At 42.6% G+C, this 25,753-nt stretch overlaps 1 long non-coding RNA gene and 2 other non-coding genes across 3 annotated transcripts; 2 read left to right on the forward strand and 1 right to left on the reverse strand.

Moving 5' to 3' along the window:
• Positions 1-603: 603 nt before the first annotated feature.
• Positions 604-722, reverse strand: LOC145424616 (5S ribosomal RNA). The gene has a single exon (XR_013905697.1). It is a non-coding gene; the product is annotated as a 5S ribosomal RNA (ribosomal RNA).
• Positions 723-1,078: 356 nt separating this feature from the next.
• On the forward strand, positions 1,079-1,197 carry LOC145424602 (5S ribosomal RNA). The gene has a single exon (XR_013905683.1). It is a non-coding gene; the product is annotated as a 5S ribosomal RNA (ribosomal RNA).
• Positions 1,198-15,824: 14,627 nt separating this feature from the next.
• On the forward strand, positions 15,825-17,059 carry LOC145424298 (uncharacterized). Its single transcript, XR_013905326.1, has 3 exons — positions 15,825-15,994; positions 16,070-16,136; positions 16,661-17,059. It is a non-coding gene; the product is annotated as an uncharacterized LOC145424298 (long non-coding RNA).
• The last annotated feature ends 8,694 nt before the right edge of the window (positions 17,060-25,753 follow it).

Below are 25,753 nucleotides of genomic sequence, written 5' to 3' on the forward strand. Positions count from 1 at the left end.
AAGGTTAAATAATTATCTAAACTTTTCTGAATCTAAATAGTGGACTTTGGTAGAATTAAAAAATAAGTGTAGTGCAGGTCTATGATGATTTTTAGTGCTACTATCATCTAGCTCTGATTCTGGTTCTGTCTTGGTTAAATCCTAAGTAGTCCTGCTTCTGAACTGTTGTAGTCCTGTTTTAATTCCGGATCAGTTCTGGGTCTGGTTGAATTGGGGTTTAGTCCTCGTGTCTTGATACAGCCCCGACTTTGTTCTGCCTTGCTGCTTAATTAAAAAACTACTTTAAGGTGTCCTGCACATGTGATATATTTTTCCCTATATGAATATGAACTCAAAACAGAGCCAATTAATCTTTCAGTCATTTCTTCCCCCCCACCCCCCAAGTCCCAGATGCATACTACCCTTTAGGGCTAAGCCCCGGGTGTATCAAATGTCTGCCTCTGCTCTGCTCTACAACAGAATCACAAAGGTGTCTCCAATAAGCTGCAGAGATGATTGTTGTTTTAATTTTTTAACGGTACACAAGCAAAAAATTAGAAGAGAGGTCATGAAGTTTCTTACTAAACAGTAGCGCCCTCTGCAGTTTGTGTGTGTAAGTGCAAAAACTTACAGCACCTGGTATTCCCAGGCGGTCTCCCATCCAAGTACTGACCAGGCCCGACCCTGCTTAGCTTCCGAGATCAGACGAGATCGGGCGTGTTCAGGGTGGTATGGCCGCAAGCGAAAGGTCAGCTCAGAAACGGCGTTTTTATACATGCTGTAATGACACATACACGCTTACGTTTTTGTTTTCTATATTTAAGTTAAAATGTCCAAACGACAAAAATGTTGGACTTCCAAATCGACCCAACACACCGTGTGCTCTCTGTCACTTTAACACTGTGCTGTAATCAACGAACATGTCTTCTTATCGTGATGTTACTGCGGGAAAAGCATTTTTGCAGCTCAATTTGAAGCTGCAGTTAATAACGAAGGTTTGCATGTTGTCGCTGTAACATATGAAGTTTAGCACAATAATATAGATCAAACTGTGAGACATTTGCCACCAATAAAAGGTCTTTTTCACAGCTTTGCTTTCGCTTACGGCCATACCACCCTGAACACGCCCGATCTCGTCTGATCTCGGAAGCTAAGCAGGGTCGGGCCTGGTCAGTACTTGGATGGGAGACCGCCTGGGAATACCAGGTGCTGTAAGCTTTTGCACTCCCACACACAAACTGCAGAGGGCGCTTCTGCTCCTGCTTGTGCTAAGAGGCATGAGAAGTTAACATTTATGGGTGATAAAATCCTTTTTCTATATTTTTAACATGAGAATATCAGTTTTCCATCTTGTGTTCCAGAGTAATCGGACAAAAGACAAACGTAGAACAAGGAAAAAAGAGGCCAAGTGTCTCACCTATAAAACAAAATAGAATAGAATAGAATAGAATTCAACTTTATTGTCATTGCACATGCACAGGTACAGGGCAACGAAATGCAGTTTGCATCCATCCAGAAGTTCTTTAGTGATATAGATATATTACAATATATATTAGCAATAATATAGATATGTGAGTATATTACAGAAATGGGTCTATTATGGTATGTTATAATGTACACGGTATGAAGTATGTTGTGAATATTCTATAACTATAAGTATGTACAGGCTGTAGTGAGTACAAGCTATGTACAGGATATGAACAGGATATAAATATGAAAAACTATACAGAATATGAAATAAATAACTTTACAGAATCTGGGATATACAGCTATACAGAAATGGGAACTATGCAAGTTGTAAACAGTTGTAGGATTAAAGATTATCGAATGTACAGAATGATTATTTACACAGAGCTATACAGTAGCTGAAAATTACTGTTTTCTGAATAGTCTCACACAGATAAACATTTGCAGGGAATACCTTTTCCTTCAAAACAAACGTCACAGACTGTGTTTTTCTTTACTGATTGTATTTGAGTAGAAACTCAGATTAAAATGGCATGAGTGCTCATAAAACGATTTAACTGTAAAAGTAGGTGTAGTGGATCACTTTGCATAGATGTAGATAAAAGTGCAGTAAGCAAAGACTACAGTGGTCATTGAGCAGCTGTTCCTATAATGTGAATCTGGGATAAAGGCAGAGATTATTTGTTTGCCTTTGTTTCCTGGTTCTTTCTTTCTTATCCAAATGGAAAAAGAGAGCATAAAAGTACTGTTTACAAGCAGCTTATCTACCTCATTGTGCCCACTATCATAAAATCTTGGTTGACTGAGCACTGAGCCATCTACCACTCGAAATTGAACCTGTGTGGGACAACAACAAAGTCCAGTATACTAAGTTTCAGTAATGTGCAGTTTTTTCTGTGGAAGATGTAAATCTAAATAGATGTCCTATTGTATGCATAATATACCACTGAAATGTATAAAACAATTTCTAAAGACAAATTTCAATTTATTTTAGATTTTCTCAAATCCAAACAGCGCTAAAAGCATACACACAGTCAAATATTTTTCATACGAGGTGCTAAAGGTTCTGCAATGTTCTGTCAGTGCGCCCCAGGGCAGCTGTGGCTACAATGTAGCTGCCATTACCAGTGTGTGAATGTGTGTGTGAATGTGTGAATGACTGAATGTAGTGTAAAGCTCTTTGGGGTCCTTGGGGACTAAGTAAAGCGCTGTACAAATACAGGCCATTTACTGTGCGTGTGTTTATGCTCAAGTGTATGAATAAATTAGTCAGTTTGAAACAGTTGCAATTTAAACAGTAGAAGAGTGGCACTATATTTATATATTTATAAAGAATTTCAAAGAACAATTAATTGATGGTCAAAGCAGGTTTATTTAATTAATATCCAGATTTCCAATTAGTTCCGAATTGATTCAGCAGCAAATCACATCACCAGTCACTTCAAGGCTGTATGTATTATTGTAAGGTAGACCCTACAATAATACATACAGAGAACCCAACAATCATATGACCCCCTATGAGCAAGCACTTTGGCGACAGTGGGAAGGAAAAACTCCCTTTTTACAGGAAGAAACCTCCGGCAGAACCAGGCTCAGGTCGGGGCGGCCATCTGCTGCGACCGGTTGGGGTGAGAGACTGAAGACGTTTGTTGTAGGTCTGATTGAAGGACTGATGTGATGGTAAGTTGTCTGCTGCTCCGCTTTGAATATTGAGAGATTAGTTGATGGATTTCAAGCCAAATTGTGCCCAAGTTTAAGACCATATTCATTGGTTGTTTTTGTTGATGTTATTGTTTTGGGCTTTTTTTCCACAAGAATTTCTAGCTCCCCTAGAATTCTGGCCACCCAAACGATGATTGCTGCTGAGAGAGCACAAGGTTTTGTCCCCCTGTACTATTCATGTCAGTGCAGGGGGTTCTCCTTGAGAGGCCAGGGTGGAAAAAGGGATGCTTCAGAACCTCCGAGGGTGTTATGCGCAGATTTGCATCCAAGGCCAACATTTCTTTGATTAGCCTTACAAATAATGATTGGCCATTTTCCGGTCCTCGCCTAACCTTTAGCAGTTGTTCGAGGTCATCGAGACGCTTAAGTTTTATATATCGAGTTTCTTTAGATCGATAATGTGTCTCGTATTGAAATTGTTCTTGGGTCTTAAATGTCCAGCGCTGTTTGTTGTAGTTATCCTCGATGAAGTAGCAGTCAGTGTACAAGCCAGACTCTAGGAGATGATCTGGTAGCTGACCCTGGGTTTCAATTATGAATTTTAAAACATCATAATCGTCTTCCCCAGGATAGAGAGGCACCCCTGTAGCAAGCTCCACAGCTACCAGCCCCAGAGACCACATGTCGATTGCTTCGTGGTATGGAATGCCAAGCATAACCTCAGGTGCACAATAACCAGTTGTCCCCACACAGTCACCAGGAATCACTGCAGAAGCAGGACATGCGAGGCCAAAGTCTATGAGTTTGACTTTGACGGGAGACTCACTGCGGTTCACAACCATGATGTTTCCAGGTTTGAGGTCAGCATGCACTATTCCCACAGAACCCAGGTGGAACAGAGCATTTGCAAGCTGATGCAAAATTGGCCTGAGTTCTCTCATTGGGAGACCTTGGTTATTCCGGTCCCCAATGTAGTCCCACAGGCTTTGGTCGAGCAGTTCGAAATTCAAGCAAATGCGCTGTCCATCGAGGAAATAGTCGTTCCATTCCACAATGTTGCACCTGTCTGGATCCAAGCGTCGTAGCTGCTCCAGGATGAAAATTTCCAGTTTTGCCTGGAGCAGAATTTCAGGGTCGCTCTTGTTGACTTTAATAGCAACAGTTTTGTTATTTTTTGTATCGCGACATCTGGTTACAACACCAAAGCCTCCTTCTCCAAGGAAGGCCTCTACCACGTGGTGATCTCCTAAAATGGTCCCTTCCGTTATTTGAAGATCATCTTCAGAGGCAGATGGGTTGGCTGAGGTGTTGATGTCTCCTTTTTGAGGAAATTCAACTGAGTTTTGGAAACTGCAGCTGAATTTTTGCGATCCATGACTTTTCCAGCTTGAAGGCTGCTGAGAGAGCACAAGGAGTTCTCCCCCTGTACTATTCATGTCAGTGCAGGGGGTTGTCCTTGAGAGGCCAGGGTGGAAAAAGGGATGCTTCAGAACCTCCGAGGGTGTTATGCGCTGATTTGCATCCAAGGCCAACATTTCTTTGATTAGCCTTACAAATAATGTTTGGCCATTTTCCGGTCCTCGCCTAACTTTCAGCAGTTGTTCGAGGTTATCGAGACACTTAAGTTTTATCGATCGAGTTTCCTTGGATCGATAATCTGTCTCATATTGAAATTGTTCTGGGGTCTTAAATGTCCAGCGCTGTTCCTTGTGGTTATCCTCGATGAAATAGCTGTCAGTGTACAAGCCAGACTCTAGGAGATGATCTGGTAGCTGACCCTGGGTTTCAATTATGAATTTCAAAACGTCATAATCGTCTTCCCCAGGATAGAGAGGCACCCCTGTAGCAAGCTCCACAGCTACCAGCCCTAGAGACCACATGTCAATTGCTTCATCATATGGAGTGCCAAGCATAATCTCAGGTGCACAATAACCAATTGTCCCCACACAGTCACCAGGAATCACTGCAGAGGTGTTACATGCGATGCCAAAGTCTATAAGTTTGACTCTGACTTGAGACTCACTGCGGTTCACAACCATGATGTTGACAGGTTTGAGGTCAGCATGCACTATTCCCACAGAACCCAGGTGGAATAGAGCATTTGCGAGCTGATGCAAAATTGGCCTGATTTCTCTCATTGGGAGACCTTGGTTATTCCGGTCCCCTATGTAGTCTGACAGGCTTTGGTCGAGGAGTTCAAAATTCAGGCAAATGCGCTCTCCATCGAGGAAATAGCCGTTCCATTCCACAATGTTGCACCTGTCTGGATCCAAGCGTCGTAGCTGCTCCAGGATGAAAATTTCCAGTTTTGCCTGGAGCAGAATTTCAGGGTCGCTCTTGTTGACTTTAACAGCAACAGTTTTGTTGTTTTTTGTATCGCGACATCTGGTTACAACACCAAAGCTTCCTTCTCCAAGGAAAGCCTCCACCATGTGGTGATCTCCCAAAATGGTCCCTTTAGATATTCCAAGCTCATCTGAGCCGAAGGATGGGTTGGCTGACATGGTGTAATGTGTCTGTTTGCGCTGTGAATTGGTGAGAAACAAAACTGAACTTGTTTTGGTTTCTCTCGTAAATTGCTCTCAAAACTTCTCAAAAGGGTTTTAGTTGCTGCAGGTCAACGTCCGTTAAGCATAAAGTAACAGGTGAGCGCTTCTATTTATAGGTTTTGGATCAAAGCAAAGTTATGACGTCAGAAAGGATCAAAGCAAAGTTATCACGTCACAAGCGATCGAAGCGATTCTAATATGTGCGCATGCGCACATATGAGAAGCGATCGAAGCGATTCTAATATGTGCGCATGCGCACATATGAGAAGCGATCGAAGCGATTCTAATATGTGCGCATGCGCACATATGAGAAGCGATCGAAGGGATTCTAATATGTGCGCATGCGCACACACGTGCTTGTTTGTGTAATATTGTTCACAGTAAACTTGACCCTAATCAATTTAATATCAGTCAATCAAAGAAAATGTTAGTTTTGGAAAATTTTAAAATGACATAACTGACAGTTAAAACATTTTTTGTTCATGTATTTGTATTTGTATTGTCTTCGGGGTTTTTTTGCATACCACGTCAAGCTTTTCTGTATATAGTCATGTCGTAGATTTCGGAGCAAACAAGAAATTGAATTGGGTTTTAATATTGCAGTGCTTGGATTTCGGATTTGGTGCTTAAAACTTCTTGAAACTGTAACCGTATTTCATTCACCACAAAGAACTATCTGATTGAATAGTTTTCTTATCAGATAGAGAAATAAAACGAGTCGCAAAGTCTAAAAGCAACATTTGTCTGCCTGGGCTGTACCTCTGCACGTTAGTCTGTTTCAGTGTGTGACCCCCCACCCCCTCCCTGATCAGTCGGGGGTGAGTGCGCTAATGTGCCTGGAGGCCGTTTTAATGAGTGTTTGCTGGAAAACGAAAAATACAAGAAGGATTTGTACGTTTTCACAACGGGGGAGTTTGCGTAAGTACTAGTAAATAATTTTCTCGAGTGTGTACGTTACACATGTTATTTGTTTAAAATTGGTATTATTATTTTGCTAGCTAGCAAACTCGCGGGATAAAGGATTGAAGTGCACTCAGTGCGATACAATACGGTGGCGCTATTCTAACAGTTAGTTATTGCAGGGTAACTTGTAGAATATGCTGTGAATTGAACCAAGATTACACAGCAGTAGCAGTAATACGAGTTACTTCCCTCAAGTGAAAGCGTTAAACGTTAGCCCGATGCTTAACTAGCCAACGTCAGGCTTTCTGATTGAAGGCTAAAAGCGACGTTGTCACCAAGTAAACAGAATATTGATGATATTTTTGTGTATCGCTGCAGCCTTTTCAAGTATTAACCTGGTGTCTTTGGGAACAGCTTAGGGGGAAATGACGGTAATATGACTGAACCATATGGGAAGAAAGAATAGGCACTTTTTTGTGCTAGCGAAGTTTCCTCGCTTTCATTCAAAATCTGTTTATCATTAAACAATTGAAACATAATGGCTTCGAGCTGACATTGAGGCCTGTGGGGCACTATCAGCCACTGAGACAGTAGACAAGTGACTATTTCACACTTTAAGGCTGCCTGTTTATTTAAGGGAGATGAACAGTACATTCTAACTGTACATAATAATATCAATGATGATAGATTAAATAAATGGGTTTTTGAAAGACGCTTGTGCATTTTTAAAGTCTAAAGTGTTGAATTGATCTGAGTATGTCATGTGTTCAAAGCCTCTCCCAGTCAGTGCTGTTCTCTATGCCTGTCTTACTCTACATGATGTTATTAGCACAAACACTTTAAAGGTGATAATTAGGTCTACAACAATAACACAGACTGCAATGTAGTTAAGCGTCTTACAGTTAGTTTTGAATGAATGAACTTAAAAAACAACACAAGCAAAGATCTGTCTCCTCCTGTTTTTTGTGTCACATAAGAAGGAAGCATCAATATCTGATGAGAAGACTTATTCATTTGGCCTTTCACGTGGTCTTACTCAGGTGATGCGAAGTGAAATATGCATCCTTTTTATGGTAATGTGCTGGAAAATGTTGAAAATGGACATTAAACGTGCTTACAAAGTGCTTGAATTTGACCCTGAAAGGTGTATGAAGCCAGAAAAAGTCACACTTGGAGTAAAAACCTCTCATAGCAAGTTAATCATATTCAATTGATTTGATGCTTTCAGCACAAAATTTAGCCACACAGTCAGGACAGCGTCTGCTTTACCTTCATCGGTAAACGTGTTTATGCAGTACATAGTAACAGTGTGGCTGAGTCCTCTGGTTCAAATCAGTTCCAGTACATTTGGAGATGTAAGTCTTAACCTTTCACATGCATCGGGAAGGAAAAAACATTTAATCTTCACAGTACTGCCGAAGTGCAGCGATACATTGTGAAGTGCACATTTGCATTTGTCATACAGTACCGAGCAAAAGTCTTGAACCACCCCCTTATTTTTTCGTGTTTTGCCAGGTCAGTCTGTGTTAACGGTGTTATTAACTGCATTCTTCAACTAAAGAAGTGAGAACAAATGATGTGGGCTTTTGTTTTTTTGCAATAGGCTGCAAGTAAATGTGTACAGATACAATTTAAAATTGGTTCTTTGTTAAGTTTTCTGGTCCTTTCCGTGACTTAGGTGTCTGTTTATGTTTGAATGTTTCAGAGATTAGTGTGAAGGGTCTTAACAGACAAAAAGTGGTCAAATACAAGCCCTGGATTAAAAATCAGAAACACTTTAAAAAGCCTGGAGAGCTATTCCTTAATACCACTTTAAAGATTACAGGGAAGTCCGGATCCCTGGAAGCAAATGAGGGATGGCTCAAGACTTTTGCACAGTGCTGTACATGTCATGTTCCCTGTTTTATAGCTCAGCTCAAACTGACACGTTCTCACTAACTGCTTCTCATTTTCTCCACAGTAAACTTTGACCACTTCCAGATACTGCGGGCCATCGGGAAAGGAAGCTTTGGAAAGGTAATGCAGCCTCCATTTTTCACGCCACTTGTATATTGTTTGCCCTTAATTACCCACCACGGTCGTCATCTCTAAAGAATCAGTGCAAGCGAAGCGAAATGTGCTGGGATTACACTTTAGTTCTCGTGTGCTGCTGTTATTTAATAACAGTTATAAATGCAGCTGATGTAATTATTTCTATAAAGTCAGTTAGAGGAGAGCCGATTTCTATTTCATCTCACTCAATCTAGGTGGGAATTTTGACCCCACGTCTCAATTTAATTACACAGCAGCAAAATTCTGCGGCTCTATTTGTCATCGCGCTCAACGGTTGGGCTGAAGGCAGGAGGAGAACTTAGTGTGTGTGTGATACACAATTGGGGCTGCAGAGATTGGAATAGTTTACCTTCATTTGAAATATCACTGCCCTGTGCACATTGTCGGCTTTAAAATTCAAACTTAAAGAGTTTGTAAGTAAACTGGCTGAGATGAGACAGACGATGCACCGGGTCCTCGTCTGAGTGCGGCCCGATGTCCATGTTGTCATTTATGAGCAACACGAATGCCACAACAAAGGAAGACGTCGCAGCGATGATGTATCTGTGGCTTTTTGTCACACTTGGAAACCACGGTGTTGTGCAGCTATTTGCCTTGTTGCAGGGTTTTAAAAAAACTGCAGTTTTGATTTTAGTGAAAGACAAAAGCCAATCCGTGGCCTGCAGTTTGACGATGTCACATTTCCTGACTGTTTGGAACCCCGACTAAGTCGTCCTGTAGCCCACATCATAATGTTTCCATCTCTCTGCTTGACTGCGGGGATGCTATTTTTTGCATCACACTCCTATTTCAAAAGGTCAGTTAAAGCCACATAATTTAGTTTCATCTCCCCACAGCACTTTCTCCAAAGTCTTCCCTGAATCATTTAGATGTTCACTGGCACTTGAGATGGGCCTATACATGTTTCTCCTTGAACAGGTAGCTACCCTATGTTAGCCTAGCTTTCTATCACTGATGCTCTGTGTGTATGCTGCTGCCTCTCGTCTCGTGTTACTTAAAAAATTAACCCCACAGCTTCAATAACCGTATCTAAAAATCTCTCAGTGAAAGTTACGGTTGAAGGTTTGGAAACATTTTGGGGTAGCCAGTGTTAAATAGAGACAGTGCCACATTCTTTATCTAGTCATTGTAATGAAAGAAGCACATTAAAAACTATATGAGTTTGCTTTTAACAAGCATGTAATGACTCTACTTAAAAACTGAAAGTAGCATTTTGTGGATGTTTTCCCTGCTGCCCGATCCCATCAGTCTCTTAAAGCATCATTTTTTATGCGCCCTGGTGTGACAGAGGTTTCATGGCGCTACAGGTTACCTGAGCACATCAGGTATATTACAGTTGAAAACTAGTGCCCGGCCTTCCAGTGGGTGTTCGACCCCTCGTGCACAGCTCAGGAGTCTAAACGACCCAGCAGTTATGGACATGTGTGTTTTTAGTGTGCTGTCCCTCCTTCTCCCTGCTTGCAGGTGTGTGTGTGTGTGTGTGTGTGTGTGTGTGTGTGTGTGGATGCCGGAGTTTCTGAGAGCACCTGTTTACAGGCACCTTCAGGCCTGGTGGGTGTGGCCCTGCCAGGTGGTTGGCCACACCTGAAGACCATCACACAGCTGATCAAGCCTTGTTGGAGGAGCTACTTAAGAATGCGGTGGCGCTCTCTCTGACGCTGGATCATTGCGTGACTTCACGTTAGTCTCTCGGCCAGTCAGTACGGATAGTCTGCCGCATTGTATGTGTCTTACGGCTGCCTGTTTGTTATCTCCCCAGGAGAAGCGTGGAGACGAGAGGGCAGCGAGCACGGGGTGCTCAGACACTGAGGAGCGGAGACAAGGAACACTAGCAGTGGGAAGAGGACATTTCACGGGAGTCGGGAACGCACTGCGGATTTATTGTTATTTTCCATTCACTGTAAATAAACGCACTGCTTGCATTCAGAGCTCCATGCCTGGCTCCTCCTTCCTCACATCCCCACGGTTGACGCTGGACAACCGTGACAAATAGCTGTTCTTAGATTCATTATTAGTTCAACATTGACAAATAGTAGTTGACTAATATCAGGAGCCAAAAAGAAAACAAAAAACAAACTAAATAAATATTTCAGACGCTGAAAATAAATTATTACGGTTGTTTAAATTTGCTGTCAGCAAGTTAGGTCTAATACATGTAGTCAATCTAATGAATCAATATTACATGTAAAAAGTACAGAACTGAAAATGAAACTAAAATATAACGGTAAATGAACTGGTTCTTGTATAAAACCTTTCTACTCTCTACAACTTGCCTCATTCATGCACTCACTTTTTTCTATGCTTTTTCTCTGTAAGTGCTTTCTATCTAACATTAATACGCATTCATCCTCCCGATGGATGCATCGGAGAGCAACTTGGGGTTAGCATCTTGCCCAAGGATATTTGGCATGCAGGCTGGAGCAGAGGGGCATTGAACCAGCAACTTTCTGATTAGTAGGTTTCCTGCTCTACCTGAGCTACAGACACCCCAATTTGTGGTGTTCTGGAAACAACACGTTCTCATCCCAACAGGTAACGATGCTATGTGACAAATCATCGGTATGTGTAAATGTGTTTTTTATTCTGATCATGAATCGCTTTGTAAAACAAGACCTGATAGGGTCAAGGTTAAAGTTATGGTTAGAGTTAATGTTAGGGATAGGGCTGGAATGGACGGCTGGAGCCTCTCCTCCAAGTGTGTGTTACTGCCGCCATCAGCATTCTGTTGTATGCTTTTCTCTGTAAGCGCTTCGAGCCTGTACTTTTTTGCTTTAGCTGAGTAATGAAGTTGAATCAGTACTTTAACTTTCACTGGAACAATAGTATTTTTACTTCTACTTAAGTGGAGAATGTCTGATCTTTTGCCAACTCTGGCTGTCTCTCAGTCTTGGAATACCCACTTGTTGTCCAGCGGTGTCCTGGGAATATGGGAACTAGACAGACTGGGGAAACAATGGGAGGAGACACAAAGATGGAATTACTTTTACCTGTTACACTTTATGGACTCCTGAGCTTCACCATGAGGGCCTGTCTTTATTCACTGAAATCCACTTTTATAATGAATTCACAGTAATCACTGACACCTTCAGAGCATTACATTCATTAAAGACGTCTTCTACACCTACTCTTCCAGACGACCGACACATACTTCAACCACTGCAGGTTAACCAGCCACTCATCAGTAAAGCAAAAACTAAATGTAAATGTCCTCATGTGGAAAAGACTGAAACACAACTCCCATATATCACTAATGTAACAGATCCATTTAGGGAGAGTGAGAACACTAGGCTGGATGTGTTTTAATGCAGGAACATTCATCATGTCTTGAGTTCAACAAATCATTTACATTGAATATGTGAGCTGGATGGTTACACGATACAATGTGATTGTCAACAATAACTGCAATGAACGCTGGTTTGAGGGCGGAGTCAAGGAGGCCATTTACGTGAAAAGGGAAAGACCCTCTCTGAATCAAGGAGGGGGCCTAAGGGTACATCTGTCACCATCTTACAATGCTGTGATTGCAGCCATTCTCCAACTCTCTGTGAATGGTACTCAAGACCATTGATCAGTGGTTGTTGATCAATGGTCATGAGGCAGAGTTCAGGAGTCTGACAGCTGTGGGGAAGAAGCTGTTCCGGTACCTGGTGGTCTTAGTCCGGAGGCTCCTGTAGCGCCTCCCAGAGGGCAGGAGGGTGAAGAGTCCATGTGATGGGTGACTGGGGTCTTTGATGATTTTCCCAGCCCTTTTCAGACACCGCTTCCTGTAGATGTCTTTTATGGCAGGAAGTGGTGCTCCGGCGATGCGCTGGGCAGTTTTCACGACCCTCTGCAACGCCTTCCGGTCCGAGGCAGAGCAGTTCCCGTACCAGACTGTTATACAGTTGGTCAGGATGCTCTCGATGGTGCAGCGATAGAAGTTCACCAGGATGTCTGAGGACAGGTGGTTCTTCCTCAGAGTCCTCAAGAAGAAGAGGCGCTGATGAGCCTTCTTGACCAGCTTGGAGCAGTTGGTCGTCCAGGTGAGATCCTCGGAGATGTGGACTCCCAGGAACTTGAAGCTGCTCACACGCTCCACAGCCGTCCCCTTAATGTGGATGGGTGGATGTGGGTCAGCATTCCTCCTGTAGTCCACGATGAGCTCCTTGGTCTTCTCGGTGTTAAGCAGCAGGTTGTTTCTGTCGCACCACTCAGCCAGACGATCCACTTCCTCCCTGTAGGCGGCCTCATCGTTGTCACTGATGAGGCCAATCACCGTGGTGTCATCTGCAAACTTAATGATGGTGTTGGAACCATCAGCAGGTCTGCAGTCGTGGGTGAAGAGGGAGTAGAGGAAAGGGCTCATCACACAGCCTTGTGGTACACCGGTGTTCATTGTGATGGTAGATGAGCAGTGGTTATCCAGCCGGACATGTTGGGGGCGGTTGGTCAGGAAGTCCAGTAACCATTTGCAGATGAGGGAACTGATGCCCAGGTCTGTCAGTTTCTTGATGAGTTGTGAGGGGTGGATTGTATTGAATGCTGAACTGAAGTCTATAAACAGCATTCTGGCGTAGGTGTTGTTGTTGTCCAGGTGTGAGAGGACAGAGTGCAGTGCGATGGAGACTGCATCGTCTGTGCTCCTGTTCTGGCGGTATGCGAATTGGTGGGGGTCCAGGGTGGGGGGGAGACAGGATTTGAAGTGTGCTAGGACCAGCTGCTCTAAGCACTTAGTGATGATGGGGGTGAGTGCTACTGGGCGGTAGTCATTGAGGCAAGATGGGTTGGAGTTTTTGGGTATCGGGACGATGGAGGTGGATTTGAAGCAGGCCGGTACCACAGCGTGGGCCAAGGACAGATTGAATATGTCTGTGAGCACTCCTGCAAGCTCCCCAGAACACGCTCTGAGAACACGCCCGGGGATGCCATCGGGACCTGCAGCCTTGTGGACATTGATCCTGCTCAGCACCGCTCCTACATCGGTGGGGGAGAGAGTCAGAGGTTGGTGGTCTGGCGTCATGTCTGCTTTGGTTGTGGTTGTGGGGTTCCCTCGCTCAAAACGAGCATAAAAGTTGTTGAGCTCGTTGAGGAAGGAGACATCAGAGGATGCGGGGGAGGGTTTGGTGGTCCTGTAGTCTGTAATGGTCTGGAGTCCTTGCCACATGCGTCGGGGGTTGGAGTTGGAGAAGTGTTCTTCTACCTTCTTTTTATAATGGTGTTTGGCTTTTTTGATGCCCTTCTTTAGATTAGCCCTGGCTGTGCTGTAGGCGTGTGCATCTCCTGACCTAAAGGCGGTGTTGCGGGCCTTCAGGAGGAGACGAACATCCCGGTTCATCCAAGGCTTCTGGTTGGGGTACATGGTGATCCGTTTCTGGGTGGTGACCAGAAACGGCTCCAGCCAGGTTGGAATACACATGGTCTAAAGTCTTGTCTCCTCTGGTGTGGCAGGAGACATGTTGGTGGAATCTGGGGAGGACTGTCTTTAAGTTGGTGTGGTTGAAGTCGCCAGCAACAATAAAAGCAGCCTCGGGGTGTTTATTCTGGTGTTTGTTAATGGCTGCAGAAAGTTCTTTCATGGTCCGATATATCTCTGTTCAGATATTATGTTGTACTCATTTTTTTCCTCTATTCAAATAAGAGCAGTTATTGTTCATTTAATCAAACGCTGCTCAATCATCCATGTAACGAAAACTTTGATTCTCTTCATCTGGATGTAACGTTTTCAGAATCAACTTTTTTGGGAGCTGCAAAGCAGTTTCAGCTCAGAGCACCGTTCATGTTAACTTTTGCACCACTTATTGAAGCTGCATCATCATTTCCATCGAAGCTGTGTGTTGACACAGCTTCTTCTGTCATTGCATCCTCTTGTTTTTTTCTTGCTCTTGGCCTTTGTCTTTGAGCCAGAGAGATGGAGGTCCATGGCGTCATGTAAAACTACTTTGAAATTCTGACCATTTGATAATAAATTGTGAAAATGTATAATTTGAACATATTTGTTTTCACTCAGCACTACAAGCTGTATGTTCTTGCTTTTGAGCCCCGCACTCCCTCCTTTTTCCAATTCGTTTACTTCTCATTAGCACTCAGGGATCTGCACAGCTCAGGAGTCGCTGGCTGTCCCCTCTGTGACCTTCCCCAAACTGCAGCTTAAATTCATGCTCAAGCCATCTGCCATTATCTACTAAAAATGCTATCAAACCTAAAAAGAGGATGCGGTCTCAGCTGGTGAAATTGCATTATAAACCGCTTTGAGGCAACTGTAGATAATTCATTTATCATTATTCAACATTGACAAATAGTAGTTGACTAATATCAGGAGCCAAAAGGAAACAAAAAAAACAACAACCCCAAACTAAACTAATATTTCAGATGCCGGAAAAAAATGATTACAGTTGTTCAAATTTGCTGTCACCGAGTTAGGTGTGATACATGTACATCAATCTTACATGTAAAAAGTAGAAAACTGAAAGTAAATCTGAAATATAAAAATGAACTGGTTCTTATATAAAACCTTTCTACTCTCTACAACTTGCCTCATTCACCCAATCACTTCTTTTTTTTCTCTGTAAGTGCTTTCTATCTAACATTAATACGCATTCATCCTCCCGATGGATGCATCGGAGAGCAACTTGGGGTTTGCATCTTGCCCAAGGATATTTGGCATGCAGGCTGGAGCAGAGGGGGATTGAACCAGTAACTTTCTGATTAGTAGGTTTCCTACCTGAGCTACAGACACCCCAATTTATGGTGCTTTGGAAACAACACGTTCTCATCCCAACAGGTAACGATGCTATGTGACAAGTCATCAGTATGCGTTTGGAGGCATGAGAGCCGTTTGGAATGAATCTATACATGTAAATGTGTTTTTTGTTCTAATCATGAATCGCTTTGAAAAACACTACCTGATAGGGTTAAGGTTAAAGTTATGGATAGAGTTAATGTTAGGAGCCTCTGCTCCAAGTGTGTGTTACTGCTGCGAGCAGCGTTCGGTTGTTTTCAAATGGGAATCTGGAGCATCTCATAAGGATGCGGAAAGATACCTTTCACGTTACTATGAGATGCCTCAGGCCATGACAAACTTTTGGTATGTTATAAGAACTGAGGGCAGCTGTATTTGGGCCTTTATTGGCTACAGAGATTCATTAGAGGTAAGGGTAAGGAAATGTGGCTTCCAGTAATTGTCCTGAACATACACCTGAGAAAACTTCAAAATCAGAAAAAAAAGTGTAACCCCTATAGACATGGTTACTAGTATTTTCTTGTTTTTACCTGGTATTATTATTTCCGACACCCCTTGAACACACTTTGATTTTCCGTAGTTCAGTGAATGCAACAAAAGCACGTTGCTGCATTAAGCTAGGCAAAACGGAGCAAGACACCGAGAGCAAATAACAAGCTACACAGTGAGTCTTTTGGTATAAAATAAGTGTTATAAAGTATTTTCAACAGTCTCTAACTTAAAGTTATGTACTTTTCAGAGGCCTTTATGTGTTTTACTCTCGACCAAAACCAGGCAGAGCGTGTATTTGTTTCTTGGGAATTCCGGTGAGTTACTAGAGATGATAAGTTAGCAGGAAAACTTATGCTAATTTTACATGTGGTAAACACTGCAACAGTGCGAATTCCGTATTGTCTAAAAAAAGCTAAAACCAGTCGGAGTACTTGAATCGTGTGTGAAATGGAATGTCGTATTTTATTTTATTGTCTATTTGATTGGGCATCTTCACAAATGCGCAAAACTAATGCAGGATGCACTTTTCTTTTAGCCATAAATGTTGTCCAGTGCCTTTCCTGCACTTTGTCATTTCAGTTATAGGTTAATACATGTAAATAAGTTATTTAAAACTAGTTACGTTACAAACATTTCATGATGTGATTACATATGCCTTAAAAAGGGGTATATAAATACAATTGATTGTAATGCTGTAAAGCAATACAAATGGAATTCATAGAGACAGAACAATGTTAAAACAACAGTGTACTTGATTTTGAAAACTTTATGAGATCTCATTTTATTTAGAAAAACTGTTAAGAACTATTCTGTTTATTGCTCTGTACTGTATGTGCAGACTGGTTTTTTGTGATCCTGGATCTGAAGTGGTTCTGGATATGGATGGCGAGCCAGACCCTGTGAAAACTCTTGGCGAATCCAAAAGCAGTGTGGCCAGCTGTTCTGGATGCAGGAGTAGAGCTACAGTCTGAATTACTTCGAATCGCAGGATTTCAGATAAGCAAGAGCAAAAACTGCTTACTTCATACGGATTGTTTCTCTGGGAAACTATTGAACTCCCAATATCCTGCTCATCAGGAGTCAGGTCTAAAGAGACTACTTATTTTATTTTATTTTGTTGTTATTTTCAAAAGAGCGCTCTTCTCTGTTGATCTTCTGTTAATTTTCTATGCTGTTTACATTGGATTATTGCACCACTGTAACATTGTAATAAATCTGCCGGCTGTTCAACACTCAATTCTCTCAAATTTATTTTACTCCTCTCGAATCTAGTCTATAAGTTTAACCCTACTATACTAAGCAGGTGTTACATAAAAGTGGCGAGCCAGCCAGGAGGAGTTTGGCTATTTAATGCCTTTAATCCAATCATTGGCACACAGTTGGCAGTTTTATGACAATTTTTGCACATTTTTCCACTGAAGTAACATGGATGTCATTGAACGTGAACGTATCAAGGTACCAAATGCTGTACTAATCAGTGGGTTTTCTGGTACAGAGACTGATGAAGAAGTTGTTAAGTTTTTGCAACACTATGGTTCTATTGCACGAACAGTGAAAATTGCTAGTTCTGACCCTGACTTTAAAGATACAGTTATAGTTGAGTTTGAGTATGGCACAGCCATTGAGTCGATTCAGGGTGAACTACCCTGTCACAGAACAACATCTGACCCAAATGTAGTTCACAGCATCCAACTCTTATCCCCAATTTACAGTGCTAAGCTAACGGCTAGTACTACAGAGTCTTACCTTTCTAATTTAAAGGGTATTGCTAAGGTGAGTGGGGTAGATTATGAGAAAATGCTACTTAGTGAACTTAACAAACTTCAGGCCTCTGCTGGAGAAAGGGAGAGTACAGCCCCCTCTAAGGTCATTTCAGTAGATGACCCAGTCCCTTTAATACCTGGTTCTGTTTTGAGACGACCAAGCAGTGAAACTATCCCACCCACTCTGACCACTGACACCATCAATCCTTCCCTTACTGACAGACCAGCTCCTATTTTGAACCCTGAACACTTGACCACACCTGAAGTCCAGAGGGTCATTGTGGAGCACATTGTCAAAAGTACTGATATGTCCCAATCCTATCCAAGCTCTGTAAAATTCAGGTCCTTTTCTGGAAAAACTCCATGCCCTAATACGGAGGTTGACTATGACACTTGGCGAAGTCATGTTGAGTTTTATCTTGCAGATTCTTCTGTTCCTGAAAGACAAGTAGTACGGAAGATCATTGACAGCCTCTTACCGCCAGCTGCAAACATTGTTAAACAATTGGGTCCCTTGTCCAGCCTCAAAGACTTTTTGAGCTTGCTTGATTCTGCATATGGAACTGTAGATGACGTTGATGAGCTGTTCGCAAAATTCTTGAGTACAAACCAAAATGCTGGCGAAAAACCTTCAGCCTATGTGCACAGGCTGCAGACTACCCTTGACAAAGTTGTAAAAGGGGGAGGAGTCCCAGTTAGTGATTTCGATCAGCAGCTTTTGAAGCAGTTCTGTAGGGGATGCTGGGATGATAACCTAATCGCTAGCCTCCATCTAGAGCAAAAGAAATCCAGTCCACCCTCCTTTTCTGAGCTGCTTTTACTCTTGCGAACAGAGGAAGATAAGCAGGCAGCCAAGTCAACTCGCATGAAGCAGCACTTGGGAATTTCAAAAGTAAAGGTGCAGTCCAATCCTTTAAATGTTTACCCAACCACTGAGTTTCAAGCTGCTGCTGCTACTGACAGCTCCGCTCAAGCATCTGCCAAGAAACTGCAAAAACAAATTGCTCAACTGCAAGAACAGTTAAGTTCCTTAAAAGCTTCAATGGACACCATGGTTGCAAAGAAACCTCAGGCAAATTTCCCAAAAGCTGTAAAGAAACAGCAGCTAAAGGAGGCACAAACACAGAACTCTCCGTTGAAAAATGAAGGCTTTGGCAAAAACAAAAAGCCTCGCCCATGGTTCTGCTTTAACTGTGGCGAGGATGGCCATATAGCTCCCTCTTGTGACAATGAGCCGAATCCCAGTACTGTTGAAGCCAAGCGGAAAGAGCTAAGGGTAAAACAAAAAGCTTGGGAAGACCAATGTGACTCTGATTTAAACTAGTTCCTGTTTCAGTTGAGGGACAAACTGGAACTAGAAGCAACAAAAGTCCCACTCAAAACCGCCCAACAAAAAAGTGTTGTGTACGAACAAGTATGCGTCATTCCAGCTTTCCAAAGGGCTTAATTGGCAAGAAGTGCACAGCTAATGTCAACATAGCTGGAGTGAGTTGCAATTCTTTGTTAGACTCTGGGTCGCAAGTAACGACTATTTCACACTCATTTTACCAGAGACATTTGTCTGATCTTCCCATCCAGCCAATCAGTGACTTAGATGTTGAGGGTGCAAATGGACAAGTTGTACCTTATCTAGGGTATGTAGAAGTTCCAATTGGCTTTCCAAAGGAGTTTGTTGAGTCTGAGCCCCAAATTTCTACATTAGCTCTCATTGTCCCTGATTTACGTTCCAGCACAGACTTACCAGTTTTAATTGGTACAAATGCCCTTGATGTTTTATATGAGGAACACTGTAGGGATACTCCTATTTCATCAGCTGTCTATGGCTATAGTCAGATTTTAAAAATCCTTGAACATAGACATGAAACAAAAAGCACAGGAAAGCTTGGACTAATGACACTGAGGGGCAACACACCTTACGTAATACCAGCTCATGAAAGGGTTTGCCTAGAGAGTTACGCCCACCTAAATTCACCAACCACTGACAGATGGGCAGTTGTAGAGCAGCCAACTTCCTCAGCCCTTCCGGGAGGAATCTTTGTCGATTGCTGCCTTATCACAGTGCCACGTCAAAGTCCTTACAAGCATCCTATTTGGATCAGAAACGAAACCGATCATGACATCATCCTTCCTGGCAACTGCGTTCTTGCTGAACTACACATTGCAGACCAAGTCCTTGAAACTCAAACCACGTCGAGTGCAAACTCTGCAGGCTGTTGCAGCCTGTCTGCAGACTCATGTTCATTACCCAGTGACCAGTTGACCTTTGATTTTGGCGATTCACCTCTGCCCAAGGAATGGGAAAGTCGGGTCACGCAGAGTCTTAGTGCCTACCGTGACGTTTTTGCATGCCACGATCTCGACTTTGGCCATGCCACTAAAGTTAAGCATAAGATCAAGCTTAAAGACGAAACGCCTATAAAACAGAGATCGCGGCCCATTCATCCAAATGACTACGAAGCAGTCAGGAAACACCTTAAAATGCTTCTCGATGCTGGGGTAATAAGACAGTCAGAATCTCCCTTCTCATTCCCCATCGTTGTAGTCAAGAAAAAGAATGGTGAGGTACGCCTCTGTGTGGATTACCGCAAGCTTAATGTGCAAACGGTAAAAGATGCTTACGCGTTGCCAAACCTCGAAGAGACCTTCTCCGCCCTATCTGGTTCAAACTGGTTTTCTGTCATGGACTTGAAGTCAGGCTATTACCAGATAGAGATGGAGGAGGAGGATAAAGCCAAAACAGCCTTCGTATGCCCACTGGGGTTTTATGAGTTCAATCGAATGCCCCAAGGCATCACAAATGCTCCCAGCACCTTTCAGAGGTTAATGGAGAGGTGTATGGGAGACATTAATCTCAAGGAGGTACTCGTCTTCCTAGACGATTTGATTGTTTTCTCAGACTCCCTCGAGCAACATGAACAGAGGCTAAAGCATGTTTTGGACCGTCTTCGTGAATATGGCTTAAAGTTGTCCCCGAAAACATGTCGCTTTTTCCAGACATCAGTTAAATATTTGGGCCATATTGTCTCCAAAAATGGTGTGCAGACTGATCCTGAAAAGGTTGCTGCTATCAAGACCTGGCCAGTGCCACAAAACTTGAAACAGCTGAAGTCATTTTTAGGGTTCACAGGCTATTATCGTCGATTTGTTAAGGACTATTCAAAGATAGTCCGGCCCTTAAACGATCTCACATGTGGCTATCCACCTCTCAGAAAAGGCCAGAAACAAACAGGCACTTCTAAATATCTCAATCCTCGAGAACCCTTTGCAGACAGATGGACACCTGTTTGTCAGTCAGCCTTTGAATGCATTAAGGAGAAGTTAACATCATCCCCTGTATTGGGGTTTGCAGATCCAAAGCTCCAATATGCTCTGCACACTGACGCTAGTACCACGGGCCTGGGTGCCGCTCTTTATCAGGAGCAGGATGGTAAAATGCGCGTCATTGCCTATGCTAGTAGGGGATTGACACCAAGCGAGACCAGATATCCAGCTCATAAGCTAGAATTTCTAGCTCTGAAATGGTCCATTGTCGAAAAATTCCATGATTACCTTTACGGTAACGAGTTCATCGTTGTAACGGATAACAACCCGCTTACATATATTCTGACCACGGCAAAACTTGACGCAGCGAGTTATCGCTGGTTAGCAGCGTTGTCTACCTTCAACTTCCAAATCAAATACAGAGCTGGGAAGGCTAACCAGGATGCCGACGGCCTATCACGGAGGCCTCATCAAACTCTGGCTGCAGATAGTGTGACATTGGAAGAGGAAAACAGGATTCAACAACTCACCTCACGCCTTCTCGGATCCCTTCCAAGCTCTAACAGTGTATGCCCTGACACTGTAGCAGCTATATGTAATAAGCATCTTCTCAATGAGAACAGTGAGAACTCACCTTGTGTCATTCTGGTTGAGTCCTTGGCTATGAGTGCTGATGCCATTCCTGATGCATACAGTGATGCTGAAACATCTGGTCAAGTAGCTGCTCCCTTGTTTTCTGAGCATGAGCTTAAAGAACACCAAAGATCTGACCCAAGCATAAACCACGTCATTCAGTTACTAGAATCTGGTGCTGATGTTCCATGCGAAAACAGGTCTGAAACATTTGACATAAAACTGATGCTCAGAGAATGGAAACGTTTTGAAATGAGAAATGGCCTTCTGTATAGGAAACGACAGTGTGACTCAGTTACAACTTACCAGCTTGTACTCCCTGTCTCTCTTAGGTCTACTGTTCTCAAGCTGCTCCATGATGATATGGGTCATATGGGGTGGGAGAGGACTCATGATCTAGTGAGGGCAAGATTTTATTGGCCTAAGATGGGTGCTGATATTGAGACTAAAATAAAGAACTGTGGTCGTTGTGTTAGAAGGAAGTCCTTGCCTGAAAAAGCAGCACCACTGGTTAACATCAAAACCACACGCCCAATGGAATTGGTGTGTATGGACTTTCTTTCTATTGAACCCGACAGTAAGAGTACCAAAGATGTGTTGGTCATCACAGATCATTTCACGAAATATGCAGTGGCCTTGCCCACCCGAGACCAAAAGGCAACCACTGTGGCCAAAAACCTTTGGGAAAACTTTTTAGTTCACTATGGGTTCCCCGAACGCCTCCATAGTGACCAGGGGAGGGATTTTGAGTCACATGTGATTAGGGAATTGTGCTCAACCACAGGCATTAAAAAAGTAAGGACCAGTCCTTATCACCCGAGAGGTAACCCCGTTGAGCGATTCAATCGCACCCTGCTTGGTATGCTGGGCACTCTGAAGGATGAGCAAAAGATTCATTGGCGTGATTTTGTCAAGCCTCTTACCCACGCCTACAACTGTTCAAAGAGTGAGGTTACCGGGTTTAGCCCTTACGAGCTAATGTTTGGTCGAAAACCCAAGCTACCAGTCGACCTTGCCTTTGGGTTGCCAGTTACAGGGGACTCACCAACATCCCATTCCCAGTATGTGCGCAATCTGAAAGCTAGGCTTGAGGAAAGTTACCAGATTGCACTCGAAAACTCCAAGAGAGTTGCTGAGCGAAACAAGAACAGGTTTGATAAAAAAGTCAGAGAGTCCACACTTCAAGCTGGGGACAGAGTCTTAGTCAAGAACGTTCGTTTGCGCAGTAAACACAAACTTGGCGATAAATGGGAACACATGGTGTACCGTGTTGTTAAGAAACTGGAAAATGTTCCTGTGTATGTGGTCCAACCGGAGAAGGGTGGTGGTCCGAGCAGGACTCTTCATCGAGACCTTTTACTTGCATGTGGTGATCTCTCAGACATTGAGGATGAGGTTGAGACAAAGCCCAAACCTCCACGTCGACCTAAGACTCGGCAGAGCCCTTCTGAACCTAAAGATACAGAAATGTCAGAGTCTGAGGAGGAGTATGAATGCATTTCAGGTCATCCCTCAATCCAAACCGAGACGTTTATCAGGATTTGTGACCAAACTCAAAACCATTCCAATGTGCAAAATGAGACAACAAGCTCCGAAATTCAAAATGATCCATGTACGCTCGAAAGTGACAACTCTTTGCTTCAACCAATAGAGACAATCTCGGACAAGAATGACCATGGACAGGGAAATCAAACTGAACCTGAACTGCTGAATGAGGAATCTCACTCTAACATCATGGGAGAGAATCATAATGTCCAAGTTCCAGGAGAACCAGATGTTGAGATAGAAAACACAGAGCATAGTGAAAATATCACTGACCAACATGCTGAACAAACACCTGAAATAACTCCTGAAACACCTCAAGTGAGAAAATCTGAGAGATTAAAGCGACCCCCAGGACGGTTTCATTATCCCCAGTTGGGTCAACCCCTTATATCCTTTGCACAACGATTTCTGGATAACTTTAACCAAGTTCTTGAGTCGTTTAGTAGCTATGAAAACACTCAAATCTATGATGTTTAGATACATTTTAAGTACATGAAGGCACTCATGTTTATTCAAAGGGGGAGGGTGTAACCCCTATAGACATGGTTACTAGTATTTTCTTGTTTTTACCTGGTATTATTATTTCCGACACCCCTTGAACACACTTTGATTTTCCGTAGTTCAGTGAATGCAACAAAAGCACGTTGCTGCATTAAGCTAGGCAAAACGGAGCAAGACACCGAGAGCAAATAACAAGCTACACAGTGAGTCTTTTGGTATAAAATAAGTGTTATAAAGTATTTTCAACAGTCTCTAACTTAAAGTTATGTACTTTTCAGAGGCCTTTATGTGTTTTACTCTCGACCAAAACCAGGCAGAGCGTGTATTTGTTTCTTGGGAATTCCGGTGAGTTACTAGAGATGATAAGTTAGCAGGAAAACTTATGCTAATTTTACATGTGGTAAACACTGCAACAGTGCGAATTCCGTATTGTCTAAAAAAAGCTAAAACCAGTCGGAGTACTTGAATCGTGTGTGATTAAGTTGGTGTGGTTGAAGTCGCCAGCAACAATAAAAGCAGCCTCGGGGTGTTTATTCTGGTGTTTGTTAATGGCTGCAGAAAGTTCTTTCATGGTCCGATATATCTCTGTTCAGATATTATGTTGTACTCATTTTTTTCCTTTATTCAAATAAGAGCAGTTATTGTTCATTTAATCAAACGCTGCTCAATCATCCATGTAACGAAAACTTTGATTCTCTTCATCTGGATGTAACGTTTTCAGAATCAACTTTTTTGGGAGCTGCAAAGCAGTTTCAGCTCAGAGCACCGTTCATGTTAACTTTTGCACCACTTATTGAAGCTGCATCATCATTTCCATCGAAGCTGTGTGTTGACACAGCTTCTTCTGTCATTGCATCCTCTTGTTTTTTTCTTGCTCTTGGCCTTTGTCTTTGAGCCAGAGAGATGGAGGTCCATGGCGTCATGTAAAACTACTTTGAAATTCTGACCATTTGATAATAAATTGTGAAAATGTATAATTTGAACATATTTGTTTTCACTCAGCACTACAAGCTGTATGTTCTTGCTTTTGAGCCCCGCACTCCCTCCTTTTTCCAATTCGTTTACTTCTCATTAGCACTCAGGGATCTGCACAGCTCAGGAGTCGCTGGCTGTCCCCTCTGTGACCTTCCCCAAACTGCAGCTTAAATTCATGCTCAAGCCATCTGCCATTATCTACTAAAAATGCTATCAAACCTAAAAAGAGGATGCGGTCTCAGCTGGTGAAATTGCATTATAAACCGCTTTGAGGCAACTGTAGATAATTCATTTATCATTATTCAACATTGACAAATAGTAGTTGACTAATATCAGGAGCCAAAAGGAAACAAAAAAAACAACAACCCCAAACTAAACTAATATTTCAGATGCCGGAAAAAAATGATTACAGTTGTTCAAATTTGCTGTCACCGAGTTAGGTGTGATACATGTACATCAATCTTACATGTAAAAAGTAGAAAACTGAAAGTAAATCTGAAATATAAAAATGAACTGGTTCTTATATAAAACCTTTCTACTCTCTACAACTTGCCTCATTCACCCAATCACTTCTTTTTTTTCTCTGTAAGTGCTTTCTATCTAACATTAATACGCATTCATCCTCCCGATGGATGCATCGGAGAGCAACTTGGGGTTTGCATCTTGCCCAAGGATATTTGGCATGCAGGCTGGAGCAGAGGGGGATTGAACCAGTAACTTTCTGATTAGTAGGTTTCCTACCTGAGCTACAGACACCCCAATTTATGGTGCTTTGGAAACAACACGTTCTCATCCCAACAGGTAACGATGCTATGTGACAAGTCATCAGTATGCGTTTGGAGGCATGAGAGCCGTTTGGAATGAATCTATACATGTAAATGTGTTTTTTGTTCTAATCATGAATCGCTTTGAAAAACACTACCTGATAGGGTTAAGGTTAAAGTTATGGATAGAGTTAATGTTAGGAGCCTCTGCTCCAAGTGTGTGTTACTGCTGCGAGCAGCGTTCGGTTGTTTTCAAATGGGAATCTGGAGCATCTCATAAGGATGCGGAAAGATACCTTTCACGTTACTATGAGATGCCTCAGGCCATGACAAACTTTTGGTATGTTATAAGAACTGAGGGCAGCTGTATTTGGGCCTTTATTGGCTACAGAGATTCATTAGAGGTAAGGGTAAGGAAATGTGGCTTCCAGTAATTGTCCTGAACATACACCTGAGAAAACTTCAAAATCAGAAAAAAAAGTGTAACCC

Source organism: Astatotilapia calliptera, chromosome 23 (genome assembly GCF_964374335.1).
Source record: "Astatotilapia calliptera chromosome 23, fAstCal68.1, whole genome shotgun sequence".
Classification (NCBI taxonomy): Eukaryota; Metazoa; Chordata; class Actinopteri; order Cichliformes; family Cichlidae; genus Astatotilapia; species Astatotilapia calliptera.